The sequence below is a fragment of the Mus pahari genome, chromosome 3 (genome assembly GCF_900095145.1).
Source record: "Mus pahari chromosome 3, PAHARI_EIJ_v1.1, whole genome shotgun sequence".
Taxonomy (NCBI): domain Eukaryota; kingdom Metazoa; phylum Chordata; class Mammalia; order Rodentia; family Muridae; genus Mus; species Mus pahari.
In genome coordinates, this window is record NC_034592.1 from 55929262 (window position 1) to 55935440 (window position 6179).

Below are 6179 nucleotides of genomic sequence, written 5' to 3' on the forward strand. Positions count from 1 at the left end.
AAAGAAAGTGTTCTTTTAAAACAAAGAAAGTGGCTCTGCCATTAAGAGCACGCTGCTCTTCCAGGGGACCCGTCTTCAATCCATACAGATGGCTCACAACTAACTGCAGTTGTAGGGGATCTGATGTCCTCCTCTGGCTTCTGAAGGCACTGTATGCATGTGGTGCACAAGCATCCATGCTGGCAAACCACATATACACATTTTAAAAATTCTTAAAGACAGAGAAAAACTATTGGATGCATTTACAATCTTGTATGTTTGCTTGTTTATATTGAGACAAGGTTTTGTTACAAGTCCATAGCTAGGCTGGCCCCAAACTCACAGAGAACTGCCTGCCTCTGCTTCAGAGAGCTGGAATTAAAGGTATGTACCACCATTCACGGCACATCCCAATCTTGAGGGGTCAAGATCCAGTACTTAAGTACAAGATTGCCCTTAGTAGGTAGAATGATTTCTCTTTTCATTATCTTTTTTTTTTTTAAAGAGTAGAGAGCTGATGAAGTTGAGAATGTATCTAAGATTATTTTCTATGAAAAGTACATTTCACAGTTACCAGAATGAAATGAGTTACTATATATAAAATCTTTAGCACATTGAGCTAGTACATTAAGCTCTTTTTCTTGTACCAAATGTCTTGCTAATATTAGTTGGTGATGTGTTATCTGTTGGTAGGAAAGGGTGGATGAAACTAGCTAGGTATTCAACAACAGTCCACCAGAGACTGAAGTCAATCTCTCTCTCTCTCTCTCTCTCTCTCTCTCTCTCTCTCTCTCTCTCTCTCCTCTCTCTCTCCTCCTTCTCCTCCTCCTTCTCCTTCTCCTTCTCCTTCTTCGATTTTTTCGAAACAGGGTTTCTCTGTGTAGCCCTGGCTGTCCTAGAACTCACTCTGTAGACCAGGCTGGCCTCAGAAATCCACCTGACTCTGCCTCCCAAGTGCTGGGATTAAAGGTGTGCACCGCCACTTCCAAGATAACTTTTTTAAAAAAGATTTATTTAATTATATATAATTACACTGTAGCTGACTTCAGACACTCCAGAAGAGGGCATCAGATCTTGATACGGATGGTTGTGAACCACCATATGGTTGCTGGGATTTGAACTCAGGACCTTTGGAAGAGCAGTCGGTGCTCTTACCCACTGACCATCTCACCAGCCCAATAACTTTTTACTATCTTAAAAATCAAATGAAATCTCTTCTAGATAAATGTAGACTCATATGTAATGATAAAAATTATATATAGAGGCCTAAAGGGAGCTCAGAAATACAGTGCTTGTTTAGCATACATAGGATTCTGGGTTTAATCCTCAACACCACAGACATGGTTCTGGACATCCTTTATTAAATTGTACAAATGGGTTAAAAGTAAACCAGGTCCATAGATTAATCTCAATAGATAACAATATTGAGAATGAATCCAAAACAGTGGGTGAGTATAGTAAGCAAAGGGAGACAAATGTCTGGTGCATTGTTGACAGTCAAATGAATAAAATGTGCATTATAGTGGTCAGGAGCTAATTATGGAGAATGTTGTTTTTTCTTTTCATTTCAAAATGTACTTATTTAGTGTATGTGTACATACATGAGCGCTGACCTCCACACACATGTGCACTGTGTAGAGGTCAGAAGACATCCTACGGGAGCCAGTTCGCTTTTCCACCTGGTTGGTCGGGGTTGAACTCAGGAACTTAGGCATGTCAGCAGATGCCTTTCCCTTCTACGCCATTCCCTAGTCCAGGAAGTTTTCTACTGTCAGAACTTAAAAAAATATGGAGCAGCAAGATCTATACAGAGTATTAATAAAAGAGATTAAGCCTCAAGGGCAGGCACTCATTTGTTTCTGCTGTTAACAAGGGTGTTTTGCTATATAGCTGTGACTGGCCTAGAACTATCTATGTAGACCAAGCTGGCCTCAGATTTATGACAATGTCCCTGCCTCTGCTTCCCATATACTGAGATTACAAATGTTGGCCATTACACCCATGCTGTAGCTGATGGATTAACAAAATATGTGATTACTTCTGTGGAATAAATAGTTTCAATGGTAGCTGTCATCCACTTAAAAAAAAAAAAAAAAAAAAAGTTTGCTGGGCAATGGTGGCTCATGCCTTTAATCCCAGCACTTGGGAGGCAGAGGCAAGTGGATTTCTGAGTTTGAGGCCGGCCTGGTCTACAGAGGGAGCTCCAAGACAGCCAAGGGCTACACAAAGAAACCCTGTCGCAAAAAAACAAAAACAGAAAAGTTTATTTATTTTATTTTTACGTGTATAGGTGTTTGGCCTGTGTTATGTCTCTGTACCATTTGCATGCCTGATGCCTGCAAAGTTCAGAAGAAAGCATTAGATTTCTTGGAACAGGAGTTGTGAGCTACCATGTGGGTACTGAGAATTGAACCTGGGTCCTTTGGAAGAGCAACCAGTGAGATTACTAGGCCATTTCTACAATTGCAGCATCTACTTTAAATATATAATTCCTTCCTTTAAACAGTTCACCATGTACTTGGAGAAACCAAAAAACCAAACATTTGAAAAATTCAAGAGCAACCGTTTTAGCATCTCTTCAGCATATCTAAAACTTAAATAAATGCTGAAAAAGCTTTCTAAAAAAATGCATGTCTAAATATTATTATGAAAATAATCCTGATTTTTATAGACTTCTTGAAAGTACATTGGGATTCCACTAAGGTCTCATGACCTTACTTTAAGAATTTGTTACTAAATATTTATACAGTGAATTTTTGGAACTTGCAAGGCTAGTGTATTAGGTTCTGGAAAAATAATTATGTTTCTTAGTGTTAAAGAAACTCAAGTTCTGGGGGCTGGAGAGATGGCTCAGGGGTTAAGGGCACTGACTGCTTTTCCAGAGGTCCTGAGTTCAATTCCCAGCAACCACGTGGTGGCTCACAACCGTCTGTAATGGGATCTGACGCCCTCTTCTGGTGTGTATGAAGACAGTTATAGTATACTCATACATAAAATAAATAAATAAATCTTTAAAAAAAAAAAAGAAACTCAAGTTCTATATGTTAAAATACATTTGATTACCCAGCTAGTGAGATAGGGCTAGGAGGTCAGGAGCAGTCCCTCAGACACCCTCGGGTGGGAAACCTACCCTTGTGATCAGCCCTGACAGTCATTGTTTTCTTGGTCAGACCTATTAGGGAGGCTGGAGCTGAGGATTTGAGTCCTGGGCAAAGTCAACCTGTGCCACATAATGAGACTCAAAATAAATATATGCTTAAGTTAAAAGAAAACCCAAAAAACCCAAATCACATCTTCTGACCTGATGATCTGAAGTCACAGTGGCGGTAATAGCATCCTTTTTAGATAATTACAGTGGATAGCATGCTTCTAAAAGTCTACAAGGTCCCTGTCAGGACCACTGTATTCTATGTGATGGTGGCCATGGAATTTGTCACACACATACACACACCAACGTCCCTCCTTCCACCCCTGGTTTCTGGGAACCATCACCTTAAGTTAATGTGGAGAGCTTTCTGGGAGTACTTGGCAGGAATTTGACATTGGGCCAGGACAAGGAAGTAAGCTCAGGCAGGAATCTGATTTTAGGCTAGAACAAAGTAGGCTTCAGGCAAGAATGTGACTTTGGGCTAGGACAAGGAAGTAGGCTCAGATTATCTTGGTCATCCGGATAAGCCCTGAGAAACAGTAATCACAGGACTTAGTTTTATTGCATTGCTAGTTCCTTGACTATTTGTTCCTTAACCTAGAACTGACCTTATTACTGGCAGGTAAGTAAAATGGTGTAAAAGCAGACTGGGAGAAAATAAACCCTCCTCAGCCTCAGAACTGGCTGGGGTCAGGCTACAATGTTGTCTAACTGAGTTTTCTTTCTAACCTTTGCTCTTGCCCTGGAGAACCTGACTGAGCTGGCTTGGTCAGGTTTATACAAATTGTGTACAAAAATATGAAGCTTGAAAGATCATCTTGGACAATCCTTCCAGAATTCTGGTTATGTGGCAAAGTAAATTAGAAACACCTGCTGAAGGACAGCCATGTGTTTACAACAGTGGAAATGGCAATGCACAAGATAGCCAGACCTCTTTCAACCTGTTACCTGGTGTTAGTGTAAGGCTTTGACAAGATAAAAGAAATCATTAAAACACTAGATTGATGAAATAGATTCTATTGCTGGTGAAGGGAAAAAGTTTATTACGCCCCAGTAGCTTAGGAACATTTGTATAGTTTGAAGACCTTTTGAACCCCTCACCCCTCCTATACCCATTCTTTGTAAATCATCTCAAATCAGGAGGCTAAAACTTGTCAGATTGATGACCCAAGGCCATGTGGTTTGGAAATCCCCTATTCCTTTCTCCCTTCTTCCCCCTGGAGGGTCCATAAAAAGAAAGGTCCCTCTCCCCTTCGGGGATCGACTCTACCCCCTGTGTGGGATATGAGTCATCCCCAGAGCTCTGGCACCCCAAATAAAGCCTCATGTGATTTGCATCAAAGACGTCTCTTGTGAGTTCACCGGGGGTCTACGCCATCCCCAGACTGGAGCAAGTGTCTCCCCGTTTTCTGGAGTCTTACATTAAAAATGACCTGAACATAATTAAAACATGACCTGGCCTTGTATATTACCAGTAAAGCATTTCACAATCATCAGTTAAAAGTGATATGTAATTTAAAGTTTTCTCAATATTTTTCCTAATGGATCACCTAATGATAACCCAAATAAGGGGCTGAAGAAATGGTTTCAGGACAGCGGCGCTTCATAGAGAAACCCTGCCTGGAAAAAACAAAATAAAGTAAGTAAAGACACACAACAACTAAAGCCAGGGAGAGCCCAGCACCCCGGCTTTAGAGAGGTCGGAACAGGAGCAGTAGGAAGTTGGGGCTATCCTTGGCTATGTATGGGATTTAAAATCATGGAGGACTTCTGTAAGACCTCATCTCAAAACAGCAACAACAACAAAACAAAAAGAATAAAAAAAAAAAAAAAACCCAAATCCCCAAACAATCGTTTCCTGGGAAGCTGGGAGTCTCCTGAGCCCCTGTGGGTTGTAAACCATTTCCACCTCCTGGCTGCTTTCTGTTCCTCTGTTGTCTCACTCTGTAGCCCAGGTTGACTTTGAACTATCTATTCTCCAGCTTCAGTCTCTTATAACCCTGTCTCGAAAACAAACAAACAATCAAACAAACAAAAAAGAAATGTCAGTTTATCACCTGGAGAGATGACTCAGAAGTTAAGAGCACTGATTGCAATTTCCAGCAACCCCATGGCGGCTCACAACCATCCATAGTGAGGTCTGGTGCTCTCTTCTGGCATACATTCAGGCAGAACATACATAATAAGTAAGTAAATGTTAAAAAAAAAAAAAACCGTCAGTTTATCATATAGCCTTGGTCCTAAGAGAAATTAAAGTAAATAAATCTTTAAAAAAAATAAAAAGAACAAAAACCCTTCAGTTTTACATAATTAAATAAATCTTAAAAAAAAAAACAAAAAATTCCATCAGTTTATCATACAGCCCTGTGCCTAAGAGAAATCAAACTTACTTTTACACCAAGACTTATAGATGGATATTTGTAACTATATTATTCATAGTTTCTTCAAATTTGAAATGACTCAAAGTCTTTTTTTCCCCAAAAGAATATTTTTTAATTGATTATTTGGTAATTTCTTTTTTCTTTTTTTTAAAGATTTATTTATTATTTCTTAAGTACATGTAGCTGACTTCAGATACTCCATAGGGGGGCATCAGATCTCATTAGGGATGGTTGTGAGCCACCATGTGGTTGCTGGGATTTGAACTCTGAACCTTCAGAAGAGCAATCAGTGTGCTTAACCGCTGAGCCATCTCTCCAGCCCCCTGGTAATTTCTATCATGCATCCTGATTGCACTCACTTCGAAGTCCTCCCAGGTCCGCCTCTCCACCCTTGTGACCTTTCTCTCAAATAAAATAAGGTGCAGGGGTGGGGAGAGAGGGAGGAGGAGGAGGAGGAGGAGGAGGAGGAGGAAAGGAAGGAAGGAAGGAAGGAAGGAAGGAAGGAAGGAAGGAAGGAAGGAAGGAATCCAGTTGCCCATATACTCACTGGAGCATGGTCAAACTCCCAGTGGCCAGCCCCTTAAAGAAACCTGAGTCCTCCTTCCCAGCCCCACTAGGAGCCATCAATTGTGGAGAGCTACAGTTTAGCACCCTTTTTTTTTTTTTTTTTT